The 18320-nt window shown below is 34.3% G+C and overlaps 1 protein-coding gene across 3 annotated transcripts in view; it reads left to right on the top strand.

Annotated features, from left to right (window-relative positions):
* The first annotated feature begins 13012 nt into the window (after positions 1-13012).
* Positions 13013-18320, top strand: part of LOC115236680 — a 136599-nt gene continuing 131291 nt past the window's right edge. For 2 of the 3 annotated variants that reach the window (XM_029809276.1, XM_029809277.1), the window contains exon 1: positions 13013-14278. The gene's annotated coding sequence lies outside the window, so the exon portion shown is untranslated. The remainder of the gene's footprint in view (positions 14279-18320) is intronic. The other variant, XM_029809279.1, reaches the window with a different exon arrangement.

The raw sequence follows: 18320 nt of genomic DNA, 5'->3' as shown, positions 1-18320 counted from the left end.
AATTAATTGTTCTAATATTAAAAGTGCATAAACTGAAAATAATAAAGAAAAAAAACAATGATTTTTTATACAAATATAATTAAAGAAGAACGCCGACGATGTTAAGTTAGATAATAATGTGATGCGTAATGCTTTTTCACAATTTCAGCAGAACGTTTCTACAAAAATAAACATTGACTAATTGTTCTTTTTAATCATTTTTTTCCATAATTACTCGTTAATTATATTATTTACGTTGCCAAATTTATAAACTCTTTAAAAGAGTAATACGGTAAAATCTCCGTCATTATTTCTTTCCTCTCTTCTCCTCTCCTCTCTTCTCTCTCTCTCTCTTTCTTTCTGTTTTATATATTTTTCTTTCTTTTATTAATATCGTACAAACACGAGCTCTTAACTTGAGAGCAGAAGATATCGAGGAGGAAGAGAAGAAAGAGGTCCCGTCGTCTTACTCACAATGCCCAACTGACCTGGGCCGGACGGCCCGTCGTTATTAAACCTAAATCATTTGCGTCAGCCACGACTGCCATAACTCACGGCCGCCTTAGTGAAATATGGCCGCCGTTCAAATTATTGTGCCTCGAAATCTCCCCCCTCCCCCCTTGGCCACCCGCCCGTTGGCAGTGTTTCTCGCCAGGATGAGAGTCATCCTGACCCTTCTTCTTCTTTCTCCTCACACCGATCGTTCCGCCTGAATCTTCGTCTCTGCGTCATCTGGAGACGTTTCGCAATCGAGATGATTCCGTAACGCGGCTGTGATTTACTGCGCGTGTCGGTCGGGAGTCTTACGTTTAAAGCTTCGCCGCGCTTGATTCCGCGACCTCGTCATACTTTTTGGATGCGCAATCTCGCACGGGCCCCCCCAGAATTCGTTCCGTCTTCTAGGAACCTCGTTTTTTGTGACTTCTATTAATTTCCGTGTAATTTCGCGCCGAAAAATTTTACGCACGCACACATAGATCGGAATAAAAACTTGCTTTGTATAGCGCGTCAGGATTTACCCCCTTTTTTTAGATGCAATTACAAAAATGAAACAATAAAATTTATTTAAATAGATTTAATTTAATATATAACGCATTTTTTTTAGCAAAGAGAAGTTCTAAAAATTGGACGTGTCAACAAAAAACATTAATAATTTCGCGAAATGCAGAAATGCAATGTTATGTATTATGAAACGTTCCACAATATTCGTTAATTATTATTAATGTAAAATGTTTTCTCTGGATATCAATTATTTTCTTTACATTGTACATATTTTAAATTTAATGCTGATATAACGCTCATGCAAAAGATAATGATTATGTAAGAATATTCATCCCGACAACATGTATTTATTTTTGTTGAACATATGTGACCACAAAATTGCATCGTTTATATACGACAAGCACGTTCGGCAAAGCGCGTCCTTGTAGTCGAAATATCATAGCATAATATTAAGGCTCGCCGGCGAGCGGTCGGTTGAAATCGTTCAACTCGCGTACATCTTATTTATTAGTCATGTAACCACGTCGGTCGTACCTTACAAGGGCAAGACACGAGCAGGCTAAAGGACAGTTTGATGAATAGCCGCTGCTTATGTATTCATTTAAGCCCAAATAATGGCTTTATAAAACATGCTTCGATATTCGGCCACTTGTTATCATCTGTCTTTTCTGGCCCTTAATAGCTAATTGGAATAAAAAAGAAATAAGGACACGCTTTCTCTGATCCTTTAATTGCATCAAAATTTAAAATTATAAATAAACTATAACCATATCACAAGATTATAGCGCAGATATGCGATAGCGATGCATTTAATTAATTATAATTAAATTGAAATTAAAGTTAATTTAAATCATCGATCTTGATCGCATTTCAATTGAATGTTAAATGCAATCTCAAGTCTCTCGTAGAGTCGCAATCTTTTCTTTTACTAAAAATTTCAAATATTTTTCTTTAAATAACATGTCTCTTAATTTATGATACTTGCATACATGATGCTGAAAATGCTGATATCTTAAAACATGGTGATTGTTAAGAACATGTATTATACATACCACGTATACAAATCGGTGGAAAAACAACCACATTTCGTAAAAAGTAGCAGCGCTAATTACAAAATTTAATTGTCAAAACAAGATCACCGACCGGCGAGCGTCGAGCGCGCTCTTCAGATCGTTATGGAATGTATTTCTGAAATTTGCACAAGAATTTCTTTATGTCATTTGCCTTTTTACGGAATTATATGCGCGTACGTTCATTTCCGCAAAAGGTGGCGACTACGAGTACGTAACGGAGTCAGGCTACATTCGCAGTGCGGGTGAAATGTGGCAAAAGCTTGATTATTCGGAATTAGATTTCCAACGAGTTTAATTTCTGGAAAGGTCGCCTTACACAATTGACATCGTCGCACCTCGCTACATCGTATGAAGATATACTTGCTGTCCTCTAAATAACAAAGGGCGCGTTATAAATGTACGTGACTAGCGAATCGCGCGTTCGAAGAAAATTAATCGAAAGCGATGTATATTTTCTTTTTATAAAAAACAAAGCGCGATAATTACACAACATTTTTATAGCACGATACGAATAAATATCTGACGATTCACAAAAAAATAGATTATTCATTTATTCATAGAATGTCTCAGAGTACTCTATTTCTAATCTTTTCATTAATGCATTTATTAATACAAAATTCATTTCTCATATAATACTATAATTAATTACATTTTTATATTTTTTAAATTAAGAGGATGCCGGACCGTCCTGTTTTACCGGCCATAATAATTATATATTTGCTTAATATAAGGGTTTTGCGGTGTGTACGTGCAAAATAGGATACCTCTCCACTCGGAAATGCATGAAGGAATATAAGTGAACGTTTGAAAATGTATTTGAAAGCCTAGTAAGAAACATTTCGGTGTGCAAAATGTTGCATAGTAAAATCTTTTTTATAAAGCTTCTAAACTCACTTCTCGAAGTTCACTAATACTCTTTGATAAAATGCCGAGTGCGGAGTTCACTTGTTAGGCACGTGCAGGTTGCAGGTTTTTTATATTAAGTAAATGTTGACGGCAGAAGCCGATAACAAAACTGTAATTTTTTAATTTTTTTTTTACTTTTCATATGAAATCATAAACCCCGCACTCCGTTATTATGTATACTTTAATTATGGAAAAGGATTTGTTGATATCTATAATCAACAAAAATATTTTGCAATCCTACTAATATTCGCATTCTGTCGGTATCCGGCATCCTCTTAAATATCAACGTTAAAGATCAATATTAATAATCGTCGTTATTATTAGTTTATTTTGTTGTTATACAACTGAGTGGAGCACAATGTCTCTCTGACAGTCTATATGATATATTATTTATTTTTATATTTGTAATACACGCATAAACAGGAATCTCAGTAAGAAAATGTAAAGATTCAACTGTCACATAAAATGTGCAAGTTATTAATAAAAAAAAAGGAAAAAAGAAAACAACTCATAACTGGCAAGTGATCGCGGTAATATAATTCTAAAATATATCTCCGAGAAGACGATGGGGGCCACTTATATTCCGTACACCGCACCATGACCGCAAAGGGCGAAAGGGATTAGTCAACTGCCCGTTATATATCACGGGCTTAGGCCACAGAGCAGTGGACAGGTAAAGTATCTACGGGGTATAAACATTCCGACCTGTCGGCCACCTCAAATTATGGTGAAACTAACGCGTCGGAGAAGATGCACGTTTTAGAACGATGTGTCGTAGACGTAATGTCGGAATGTGTCTCACGTCAATGTTACGTAATGGATATTTCACGCCTCTCTTCATATTCCACGTTTAGCGTCAAATGCGATCATATCAATCTCAGCGTAGAACATCGAATACCGTATATTCGTATTAACCGTATATGTTTTACAAAGTCAGAAACAAGTACATTTAGTATGAAATGCAAATCATAATAGCGGATTTTGAAGTATTATAATGATCGATGAGAGAAACGGCACAATATTACAACGGAAAATTAATTCACAATCAGTTATTATCGAAAAGCAGATTAATGTGCATTAATAGCGCGCGATGAAAAGCGTAATTTAGCTTGTCACGTATAACAATAATACAATATATCCTAATATAAAAAAGCTATAAAGATCAATGGACAGGAGGATACTAAAGTGACGAAACAAAAACAGATGCGCTTTCAATCCGATATCAAAGTCCTACGATCGGAGTAGTCCATCCCTACAAATCCAACCCTTTATTCTTTTACCTGCTGCTCTCACACCTTCATCTCCCTGACGGAGCGCGCTGTTCTTATCGGAGTTAAAATTAATCCCACGGCGAGATGACTCGCGCCAAACTTTGAAGTATCGCTCGCCCGATGCCACACAAAAGAGATGCTCGTGAAGATAAAACGCGACCGGCTGCACCAATCAGCGAAGAAATTTTTCTTCTCGGCCAGTGTTTTTGACCACGAAAGAATCTGCTTGTCCAAAACGCGGAACGTGAAAACGTAATTGTAGCCGGGTTGGTAGAGAAATCGGAGTGGCGCTCTCTCTTTCGAGGAAGAGAAGTAGAAGGACGCTTTCCACAGGAATACAATAGACGTAATGGGCGGTTGCTGCGGGCAGACGTCTCGGCGGACCGAGAAGCCCTCCAGGCGGATGCAAGAAGCCTGGAGAAACACGCCGGGAGGTCCTTCGACGTTTCCTCCCTCGCGTCTCGCCGCCCGCCGATACATCATTCTCTTCACAATTTGTCCGAAAGCCGTGAAAACTGCGGCTTTTCCTGAAAGAAACGCGGAAGCGGAGCACCGGAACCGACAGCTACTTATCCCCGAAGGTTACGCCCTGTTGCGACGGAAATTTTCCACGGATGACCTTTTTTTCTCCTGTAACTCTCTCTCTCCGCCGAGATGGCATCGCGGTTGTTAAGATACTTTGCGATTAGGAGCGGGCAACGGCCTTGGATTGGCCGGTGCCGTGGGAATCGATCCACGTGTTCATTGTAAGATTATATAATGACACATGCAAATGTATGTTATTTTACGATATGTTCAGTTATTGAAAATAACAAACAATATGCAAATGGCATTACGAATATAATGACATTAAATGGAACAACATTAATTTGCTTTTATAATAAATCCGATAAATCATAATAAAATGTAATTGTCACTTATGAATATATACATAATACCCTAGCGTGTGATATTAATTCAATAAAATATTATGAATAAAAATATTCAACATTTATAAATATCGTATTTAGTTTTTCTGAATCGCGGCTTACGAAACGGAGTACCATATATAAAAACTTTTGTAAATAATGCTAATTTTTTAAATATATTTTTGAATATTAATAATACATTTACTTACAATACAGAATTTATTTTATGAAAAATAAATATATTTGTATTTTAATTTGCATTTAGAAAAATTGCGGATATATTAAATGTGGGAAATATATATATTTTTTCTCTCTCTCTTGAGTCAGTTATATACATTTCTATTTCGTAAAATGACATTGGAATATAAATTGCATATATTTAACACAAACAATTTTTACTATGGATTATTCGATATTATGTTTGCGAGAGACGAATACAGAGAGAGAGAGAGAGAGAGAGACAAAGAGAGAAAAGATACGATCATTCTAAAATAAATATGGAAACGAAAAGTAATATCGCAATGGTCAATGGACGTGCGTAATAGCGATGTATAAATTAATCTTGGAAAGGGTCGCAGGATTAATTTATACAATTTAGAATTATCATTGGATACGCTTTTTATTCACCGGTTGGATACGTCTAGTATGAAGGTTGTATAACGGGAAGGGTAGCAGAGGGATTGAAGGGTGGATTGCGGATGATAGAGAACAGGAGAGAGTGAAAGAAGAAGAGACACTAGGGAGAATCAGGAGAGGGTGGTTGTATATCGCGTGTCGGGTCGAGTCTCATTGTCTTCCTGTCAGGAGCGCGCAAATATTGCCACCATCTCCAGAACGATGACTACGGCCGTATACCGTATGCAAACAGCCGGATAATATACGTGCGCGTGCGTATGTAGGGATAGGTAGGTAGATAGGTAAGTGAAGGGTCGGTATTTCTGACAAAGCTTTCCGTAAGCGTCAATCCTTTGACACGATCGTATAAAGGATGACAAATCTCGCGCGAGATATTTTCGCGATCCCCGAGGGCCGATCTCGTTTCCGTGAGACTTGATAATCTCTCGCCCCGTGAAAACCCCCTCTTTGTTCCGGCGAAACACGGTCGCCCGATAGAAAATTCCACGCCGCCTGCATGTTTTATAAGACGTTTCTCTTGTCAGTTTGAATCGCAGCAACTTCGAGAGCCACAAAACCGCTGCATAATTTTACAGCTGTAATACGTCCACGAAATGGATAGAGGATATGATTGGCAAAATTAAAACAGTATAATGTGCACAATATAGCTAACAATAAGAAAGAGAGAGAGAGAGAGAGAGAGAGAGAGAGAGAGAAAGAGAGAGAGGAGGTATTTGTTTTTTATATACAATTTTGATGCACACATACATAAATAAAGAAAATACTTAAAAATATGGTTTTTTTTTTCGAAACTAATATATCTTTTTCTAGCAATATGTTTGATATGTCAGAAATGAAGAAAATTAATTTGCGGCAAAAAGTGTCATATTTCGGCTATGCGGTCTGACATGTCAAAATGATGGATTACCTGTGATTCTCGCTATTTTCACGGATTACTAAGTCCTAACCGATGCTTAACATGACAGAGGACTGATTTCCAAGATTTTAATTTAAGCATTCGAAAGGGAGAAAATCTACAGAAGTTTCAAACAGATTATCAGAAATTATTATTCAATTTTAATTAAGTTAAACAAAAATATTAAATTTGTGCTATAAAATTAACACTGTCATGTATTGTTTTTTTCAATTCAAATAATTTTCTAAGTAAATTATATTTCTTGACAGTGAGTTTAATATTCAGCATTTGCATTTTATAAACGTGATTTTTTTTCCGTTTTATATCTATTATTCAAGATTAATAATTTTGTCAACTAATTCGACAATGCCTTTTACTTATCCAAATAAAAAAATTTATTTTTCACGCAATAATTATATTTTTATGAATATTATTTAATTTTATAATACAAGTAAACCGTTATAAATCAATATTTTATTTGCCTTTCTCAAAACATTAACTTCATGTTACAATTTAAAAAATTTAAAAATATAATTTTTTTTTTCAATATTGAAATTGTCTTTCAATTAACTTTTGAGAATACAAATTCAACAGTAAATATGTAGTTGCGTAATTTTCGTTACAAAACCCATTCAGAGATAATTTCGAAATGGTTACCTCGTCGGTTCAGATAATTAGCTCTTTGCGATACATGTAGAAATGATTATTTGCATGTCAAATTCCACCCGTTTGAGTTGAATCGTACAAAAGACCGAGAAACTATATATTTTCAAATATTACCTCCTGTAGAGCCTCTAATTAAGTTTTTTCGATCGCATTCACGTCTGGCACATTCTCCTATTAATTGCTTCGCCTGTTTCTGAGAAACTGAGACTGTTCGGATCCATTCGTTGTACAAAACTTCTATTTCTATATTTAACTTCTACCCGAGAAATATAATAGATAGATGTTTGCGAAAAAAAAATTTCGATAATTATATTATGTAAATTGTTTCATTCCTATATTCTAATTTTATATTTCCTCAAATTACAAAATCTGTAATAAATTAAATTCCATTACGACACAACTAATGCCTCTTAATGTTACTTTTTTTGTAAATGTAAAATATTTTTTATTTGTAAAAAGCGAATCATTATTTTATCATTTCTTTAATAATTGTGTGTAACAATAAAATTATAATGTTTATTAAACACATATTGAATAAAACTTAATCAAATTTAAAATCATTTTTCTTGCAAAATAATAAAGAAAAGAGAAAGAATTTTGATATAAAAGCAATCTTCTTTTAGATCGCAAGCAAAAAATCTGAAAGTAAATTCGCTATTAAATATGCGACTTCGCGAATGAGATAACGATACATTAATGGGCATTTCGTAAACCAAAAGGTACTGTTCATTTATTGAAAGCGCCATTGTGTTTCGACGAGCCAATAGTCCGCTCTTAGAAGTTTCCATTAACCTTATGCCGCTGCCGGGTGTTGCTGGAAAACGTCGGAATTGTTACAAAGAGCGACCTATCGCGCCAGCTGGTCCAGTCAGCGCAGGAGGTATGAATTAACTCCTAGGAACCACACCAGCCATTTTCGCCGCAGGTATACACGGTCACATTCACCAGCGACTTAGTTGCAATGTTGTATTCGCTCACTTTATCAAAACGTCTATATATAGTCGCAACGGGGTAACAACCAAATCAAATGATTTCAGAGCATTATAGCTGTTTGAGTATTTAATCTCTTTCCAAGTTCTTTTTTATTGATTTTCTATACCTAAGATTTTCGACGACTATGAAAGCACATTTTGATAGTAATTCACGGCAAACATATTCATTAATATTAAATAATATTCCTTTAATTAATATTAAGACACTTTATATTTTTTCAATCGGTATTTAATAAAACCATATTTTTCATTAATTGAAAATTGCATTACAATAATTCAATTAATTTATACACATTCGTTACAATCTCATATATTGTATATATAAAATTTGATTTTTTATTTTTCTTAGAAAAATAAATTTCATGAAAATTTATCAGATTTTTTCAGACAAGAATTTTGAAGCATTGACTTGATAATGTCTAAATCGTTCTCAAGATCGTCATCGTGACTTAATATTCCTAAAAACGGCGATACGATAGGACATCCTGTTACGTCATTCCAACCCGCTGACTTAGAGTACGTGAATTATGGCCATCCATTCGCCGCGATAAACCAACCGAATTTACGAGCATTGATTCTTACTGTCTGACTAGTTTGCCGACCACAATCCGAGATGGTTCTTTGAGTCCGACCGAGCGCTGGTAACGCGAATAAAATGAGTTACGAGCTTTCTAAGAACGTTGGGGGATTTCAGATAAACCCTTTAAACGTTTGTAAATCCTCACAGCGTACACATACGTTGGAAAAAGAGATCTTATTACCGAAGTTTTAAAAAATTCACGAACCTTACCTCACGAAGATATATCAAAAATTGTAAAATTTTTAATTTTTATGTTATGGTACGCGTGCAAAGCGATTGAATAGAGATAAAATTTGTTTAACAATATGAAAAGCACTTAATAAAAATATGGATCAGCTACGGTACCGTTAAAAATTCTCAAATTCAAGAAAATAAAATAAATAATTTATTAATGAATTTACATTATAAATTGTATAAAATGTATAGCACATACTTTCAAATTTTAAAATTTCAGTAAATAATGTCTTCTCCCCTTCTTTTTAGATTTTTATATATTCATATTTTATGTCAGATTAATATATATAATTATATTAATAAGTTATATAATATAATTATATATTATATATAAATTTCTTATGGATTCTAAAATGTTGTATTATTATCAGCAATTTTTACTTTGTTATTCTTTATCAGTACCTTTATTCCACTCTGTACCAAAGCAACGCAATAAATATTGCGGTTGTAATTCAGTGCATTATTCAGACTTAAGAATCCCGCCGATCGCGCCGTGGAAACAATCTTCTACGTCGTAACAAATGTTTCAATTTCAAAGTACACGAGTCCCCATAAACATTGCCAGCGTTACGATCGCGAGATTGGGATTACAAATGCGCGGGAAAACATTACGACAATGTCACAAAGACCGTTTCGGCGTGCAGTTGCACCAGGCTAGCGTAGATAATAGCTTGGAAGCCGAATTAACGTCACACGCGCGCATCCCGCAACATGGAACCGCATTCGAGAACTGAAATATTCTTACTGTCTCCCTAGAGTAATCTACCCGCCGTTCTCCTGGTTCATCCTGCAGCTGATAAGGCGCCAGCGGAATTGAAAGATCAAAGGATTACCATTATTGCCTCGTCTCGCGCGCGTTTTTCACGAACGCGAGTTAACTCTTCTTATATATTTTCTCTTTCTCGATTTAAAATTTATGCACATGCATATCTATATATATTAAAATCTTTTATAGATTTATAAGCTATCGGTTTCGCAATTATGGCTCTAGCAATTAAAATTGAGAAATTATAAAAAAAATTATGAGAAAAGGGATACAATCTTAGAATCGTCGTTTTAAAAATCAATTATATGATAATTCGTTATTTTGTCTCTTTTCTCTTTTTCTCTTAATATTCTTCATATTTAAAAAATTATAATTATATAAAAACATAATTATACATATTTATATACGTGAAATATATTGGATATATCATAAAAAGAGCTTAATATTTTTTGAGGTCTGCATTGTCTTTACAATATCGAAAGATTAATATAGATTTCATCAATGAAGAAACAGTGCCATGCCATATAAATTTTTCGTTATTAGGTGTTTAAATTATTCGATGCACAAACTGGACTAAGAACAAGATTGATAATAAGATACTTTCAGGTTCTCATAAAAATTTTATGCATCTTTTGAATGTACTATACTCAATCTAACAATCTCAATAGAACTGATTTTTAACAAATTTATAATTTTAATTTATTCCTTTTTATAAAAAATTCATTGGAAGTAAAATTATATAATTACAACATTATTTCTATCAATTATTATTTGTCAACAATTGTCGTAATGACACATGCATTTATTGTGTGTGAAATTTTAATCGCAGTGCGCGATTAATATCAATAATAATATGAGATCGTTTCATCACAAATAAATGATTATATATATATTTAAAAACAAATTGTGCAAATATAAAAATATTGATTTACTGCACGCTAAATCGTCATATTTTCCAAAATATTCTTATAAAAACTGGTATTTATTTAGTTTTATAAAAAATCAAAAAAATTTAAAACATCGAATATTAAATTCAATTTTTGTTTTACAATTTTTATTTTTTTTTTGTAACTTTTATTTTTAAATAACATTTAAAATTGTCATATAAAGTTATATTTCGATCAAAATAAAAGGAAAAAAAAAGTGAAATCCAATGCAAAAAATAACTAATAACTATATCATACAAAAATAACTCTATTATACATAAAATTATTGATTTAAATACTAAAATTAATTTGAAGATCACATTATGTTAAAATAAGAATATTTATAAATTTGGCAAAAGCAATACACACTCTTGAAATTTGATTACATATGTATGCAGTAAATCATTAAACATTAATAAACAATACTTAAACAGGAAAGAATATTAAATAAATTTACTCACCAATCGTTCATCGCGTCGTCATATATATAATTCCTCTCTCGCCGAATATATTATTGATGGCTTTTTCTCCGTTTGTCTCTTCATCAGAAAGGCACTCACTCACGGATGCGAAACGATCAAAAATACAGTTAATTACGATCGCGCGTATTTACTGACGACACTCCCGACGCACATTTACATGCTTAATTTAATCCGAAAAATAGCAGGATTACAGTACGCACGATTACGGATATTATACGATCTCGCCGTAATTAATACTTAATCAACATAACGCGAAATGAACGCATACTTTATTACGTCATTACTGTTTGCACGTCGTGAAATTACTATTAATTGCATCGTTTATCGCGCGCTACGATAATCGTCCGATATTAAAATCGCACTCCCGACGATTTTTACTTGTCAGACTCACTCTGAGCGTCTAAAAGTACATAATTTTAGCCGACACTCCCGACAAGACTCGCACTTTTTAATCAACGTAACCGTATTCCGCTGCGTCACATAACCTAATCGTCAACCGCGCGTACATCTCGTCAAAAAACGGATAATCGTCAGGACGCACATTTATCTACGCGCTAGATTCGCACTCCCGATACTTTTTCGTACGCGAAACTCACTTTATAGATAGAGAGGAGAAGACGGAATTTGATGCCAATCAGTCTCGCGACGCGACGCGACGCGATCTTAACCGACTCTTGGAAAGGACTAAAAGTTTCGGGGGTGAAGGGAGGAGGGAAAGAAGCAACTTCTCGCTCTCGCTATCGTCGCGACATAAACAAACACGCACGTACGCAGTATCTTACGTATCACCGTTCCAATTCACAAAGTAACATACATAATGTCGCGTATCTCTTAATTAGCGCCCCGTCCGAGATATTCACGTTACTCGCGACAATTTTTCGTACGCGGTATTTTCATTTTGACCGAGTGAAGGTCGCGAGCACAACGGACGCGAATTATCTTCAAATAAATTAAGACGCTGTGACGTCACGGCGTGACGTCACATCTTGACGCAAACTTCGTACTAACGCTACCGTTTATGACCAGGGCACGGCAATAATACATATTTAAATATCGTGAAAATGGGCGAATTTCGATTGATCTAGCACAAAATTAACATTAAACAGATTGTTAGGAATATAATTAATAAAATGTTTTACAAATATATAACAAAATATATAAACTATGCGTGTATATAATGTGCTAAGGAAATGTATATATAAGCAAATTTCTTTATTAACGTTCGCATAACGTAATTAATGTATCGTATATAATGTGTCCCACGTATAAAGAAGCTTAATAGATATATATTTCGTGTACATATAGTGTGTGTGTATGTATGTATGTCATGTATGGAGGAATTTTATTTTTACGGTTTAGCTTTATTTACCGAGATAATGTTGCGTGCATGCCGATAAGGCTATTATATGCTAATTAAACTTACGCAACATTATTAATATAATTAGCGAAATTTTCACGATATATAAATTGCGGTTTATCCTCCTATTATACCGCACCAGATTGAGATTCAGTTATCACCGGTAATCGTTTTCAAATTTATAATATTTTTACCTGACACGCTTAGTCTATGCTAACAAATTTACACAGACATGTAATACATATATATAAAAAAATCAATCAATCACTCGTCTAGTAACTACGAAAAAGATAGCAATATGGCGTCCTATATATTAGTCATTTGATTGGTCAATTTCTTTGTCCATATTCATATACGCGGATTTGTCTAGATATATCCTCACGAGGATAAGAAGCGCGATCTACGTTTATTAGATCTATGACTGTGACGTCACGCGAAGAGTAAATATCGCGACCGAATGTACAAATCATGTATGTACAAACATATATACGCGCGATAAATTTGTTCGCACCGTTACGCGACGACGCGAAGTTGTTTATATATATGTTAAGACGCTCGGGAAGATCAGGACGCGTCGCGTTGTACCGGATCGAATGACGCCTTCTGTTCATTCGAGTATGTGCCTCGCGTGCGAACGGTATCGGCAGCCGTAGCGTTTACGACTCTCGTCAAAAGAAAGTCTAGTATATAATTGTCGGTTATAACGAGTGAATTTTGTGATTGCTAAAACAGTTAAAAATATACATAATATACAATAATCGTGTACAAAAGATTCGCTTAATACAACATAATATGTATATATGTATGTATGTGTGTGTGCGACGCGTCGTAAGTCGCAGTCTATTTCGCCCGAAAGTGTCTCCGGTCTACAGTTTTTGCGTCTATGATCGTGACGTCACACGAAGTATCGCGACCGAGTGCCGGGTGCACGTAACGTTCGTTGTCCTCTTAAAAGTGAGTCTTGCGTACGATTGTCGGGTATACATTGATTAAGAGAGGCGTACATGACACGTAATAATCATGTACAAAAGATTCGCGCCGCGTAGTACAATGTAATTGTGTATGTATGTATGTATGTGTGTGATAGATTTATTCGTCCGTTACGCGACGACGCGAAGTTGTTTATATACGCGCCGAGACGTACTTGGGGAAGGTCAGGACACGTCGCGTCGTGCCGGATCAAATAACACCTTCTAGTCTAGTTCGAGAGTATCTCGCGTACGAAAGATATCGGCAGCTCCAGTGAATCAGGAGTAAATCGTAGTATATTAATAAATACGTGCGCGATCGTAAATAACCGTCATCTCACGAGACGCGTTTCGTGCGTTCAACAAGTAGTCGCGTAATAAATTTCGCCATGTTTTTACGTCACGTGTCGTATAAATGGAATTCGCTCGCGGTATTCTTCGCGGATTCTATTAATTACATCGCACGCGTAAATGTAACACTGTGTCATTAGTGTCCGTAATCAGTCGCGTTTCTCTAACGGATTCGTATTAGTGAGTGAACTTTTCTTGCTTGGAGTCGAATTGGAAAAGAAGCAGACTCATCAAGGGCGATAATGGATCGAGGCAGGAAGGATTATGACGACACACGGAGCGTCTGGTGAGTTATTTAATGAATTAACAAAGACGAAAAATGGCATTAAATCTCGATGGATTTGTATGATTTTAAAATAATATATTATAACGTATTTTTCCCACGCATTTTTATTAAAAAATGTTGTAAGTTCCACAAATTTTTTTTTTAAGTTTTTACATATAAAAATAGTTTGTGATTTTATAAATATTGGTAAAATTTTGGAGAGAAATTAAACTCAAATCTATTTATATATATTAGTAAAATACGATAATAAGAGGAATCTTTTTTCACATTTATATAACGTAATTTTATTAATTGAGGATTAGGAAAAAATGCGCTATATTAATGATGTAACAATGTAAGTTATTTTGAAAAATAACACATTTATAATAATTAACGTCCAGTTGTACCAAAGTAAATTAAATTTAGTTGTAAAAATATATATACATAAATGTATTCATTATGTAGATAAGCAAAAATAATAGAGCTTCAAATTAATTAAAAGACAATTCAATTATATTATATTAATAATGTATTATTATTTTAATTAGTTTAATTTATTGTTGATTTAATTATTATTAAAATATTTAAGCCATTAAAAATAATTATAATTATTTTATACAAATAAAGATAAATATGTACAAGCAGGTTAATAAATTATTTTACTCACAAAGTAAACAAGGGAGCACAAAAATTCAAATTTTGCAAAATTAAATTCTGTTAAAATTTAGCACGAATTTAAAAAAAATTTAACAAGATTTAGATATAAATTATATAAAAATGCACAATTTTCACTGTGTGTGGTTCAGACTTTATCATAAAATGTTGATTTAAATAAAATGAAGTTTTTACAATGTTAAGATCAAGTTCGCACGATTTTGAATCCAGCGAACAGATCGATGCATCTCGAAAATTTAATCAAAGTTATTGGTACAACTGGATGTAAAATAATCCGTGGTAACGAACTGATTGCGAGGAGCGATTACCGAGAAATGTCTTTGATCTAGTCCATTTTACATAGATTACATCTCTACATTTCGTATCGCGCACGTGAATATCGCAGACATCTGCCAGGTATCACGTAATACACCAACAGAGAATAAGAGAATAGAGAAAGATAGTATATATATATGTATATATGTGGTCTTCATTACGTTGCATGGTCGCCGGGTATTTCCCATTTTAACGATCAAGTATAACGCGCCGGTGGCGGCGACGGTTCAACGAACCCACGGCATAAAATCCATTTACGCGTTGAAAAAAAAGAAAGGAAAAAAAAAAACGAGAGTAGGTGAAACACGCGGCAGTGTGATAACCGCACTATAGTAATATATGCGTGCGTGCACCAGGAATTATACGTCGCGTATCTTTCGCGAGGGTCACGTCGCCGCACACGGTCGTACCCTCGGTTTACGATGGGGACGCATATTCTTTGAGAAGATCGCGTTGTGGGGACAATGAAACGACGAACGACGAATGGGTGCTTCATGGGTTTGTTTTGACCGGACGAGACACTCGTAAGCCGTCGATAAAATTTAAATACTCTAATGCGTAAAACCGCAGCCCGACTGCAACGCGCGTTCGTGGCATTTGATGTTTGTCATTCGGGGCACCTCAATACACAAAAAAGTATATGCTGACATTATGGCATACACATACATTGTCACGATACAAATAAATAAAGTATTTATGTGTATGTGTCACTATTAAATATTATTACAAAATTTATAATTTATCGTTACACAATATCGTGGAAAGTATTTGATCGTAACTACGAAATTTTATGTTAAGGCAATAAAAATGCTAGAGAAAGAGAAAAAAGCATGATGTTTTAAAATATTTTGTTTAAAGTACATATATTTGGAAGAAGATGTTATAATTTTGAAATTTATATTTTATGTAATTAATTTAATTTAAATACGATTAAATTATATAATAATATAATTACGAAATTTTGATGAATAATTAAAAGCAATTAAAGTTAATTAAATCGCAAAATTAATTTTAAACATAGTTTAAGCTGTAACGTATTTGTTTGATTAAAATATAAGGCTACATATTGAAAAGATATAAGAATATATTTTTCATATACATAATTAAGCGAAGACACGCAATTTTCTCGCAATAGTACTTTTTCATCTATTAATCCAAATTACTAAATATTTTAAATATATTATGTATTTCTCAATATATAAACTATTCAAAGCAATTGCCCGCATTTATAACGTCGCTATATTATTATATAAGACTCTCTCGCTTTCTCTCTCATTGTGAAAGATAAACTTAATTCTTAATAGTATCGTTAAGATCTTAGCAGGGGTCACAATAGTAATTAACAACGTGCCGGCATTCTCTAGGCTATGATAATTAAATTCTAATGAACTCTCTCATGCATACTTAACGTATTCGTGCCAACCGTACCTACAAAAAAAAAGATTCCATTTCTTTTTTCATACCCGATATTAGTCATCATTTTTAGCGCTTTTACTCTACATTCTTTCGCGCGTATAATAAATAAATCAGGGCACCTACGAGGGATTGAAAAATCGATAATCGATAAAAATTGCGTCACATTGTCACGAGAATTTGCGTGGCGCACACGATTAGTTAAGCTCATGAGGAATGAAAAGCGCGAAATTGCGTGCCGCTGCGAGACTCACGTTTTTCGTTGCGTTATGTGACGCACTACCAAATGATTTCCACGCATGAGGGTGTGGGCTCGAGAAACGCGCGCGAGAAAGCGTTTAGGTGCCTTATGTGATGAACCCATCGACCGGGTGGAGTCTTTAGAGCCAATTTCACCGGCATTGTACGTAAATACTGAATCATTGATGCGACTCTGACGCGATGTTTAACGGCTTTTAAGACCGAAAATCCGAACGCACGTAAGAAGACAAAATTCAGCCGTCGGGGCTATCATTTTTCATTTCTCCCCTCGTCGTTTCACACGATCGATTCTCGTGCCACAATCAAGTCCCACCCGGGGATTCTTCAGCAGAGTCATGACTCTGCTGGAAAATTGATACGCTTGATCAGGTGCGACCGTCATGTGAGAAAGCACGTGGACAATGAAGCGTGCAACTTCGTGTCTAACGCGGGACTTTTAGCATTAAGAGGATATTACACTGACCAAGTCTGGCAGATGGAAACCAATAATTTCATGCTTGATCTAATTAAAGATAATTAACTACTTTAATCTTTCACAAATTTATATATGCAACAGTTATTAAATATGAATTTTTCTTAACAAAATAAAATTGATTATGGAAAAGAAGAAAAATTAGAAATATGAAATTTTTGATGTTTCTCAGACATATAAAAAATTTGATGTTTCATACATTTTTATAAATTTATTTATGATATTATAAATTTAAATATGGATTTTCTAATATTATAAACACAAATTATATAAAGTATCACACATGCAATAATAATTCATATATTTTATAAAAGAAAATCTAAATTATGTCGTAGTATGTCAAATTTCTATCTTATTACGTGTTCCTAATTTCTTCTTTAATTCTATATTATACATATATCAGAATATTAAATTTCGTTGGAAAGATATCGTAGAACGAGCCATTTGGCGCAATCACCTTTATTGGTATCGTCGATCGATCGATCGATCGATTGATGCATAATTCCTAAATGCCGACGGCGGCCTCTCTGTTGGAATTCATGGGCCGCTCGTAGGCGTCTAGGAATAACGGGAGAATTTCCCAGTATTTCGGCGACGACCCCAACGTGCGCCGACGTATATCGCACGTGACGCTCGCTGTCGACGATTCCTACCATTCCTGATGACGTATGCATGAAATTGCGAGACGGTTTATCACCCGGCTCCGTCGATGCGGATTGAAATGCGCCATAGTAACGAATTTAGAGTTAAATTCGTCAAAGCGTAAGTCCTGCGATATCTGATCCTTTATTTATTAACAACTGTTCCGATATAATTGTAAAGAATTTAAATGTAGTGAAAATTTTTTGCTGATCTAACTTTCTCTGATATGCTGTTAGATTATGGATATAATAATTAGAATGATAATTTTTTTTATGTCGCTTATAT

The sequence above is a fragment of the Formica exsecta genome, unplaced genomic scaffold (assembly GCF_003651465.1).
Source record: "Formica exsecta isolate Colony F162 unplaced genomic scaffold, ASM365146v1 scaffold26, whole genome shotgun sequence".
In the NCBI taxonomy this organism is placed as follows: domain Eukaryota; kingdom Metazoa; phylum Arthropoda; class Insecta; order Hymenoptera; family Formicidae; genus Formica; species Formica exsecta.
This window is presented reverse-complemented; position numbering and strand designations above follow the sequence as displayed.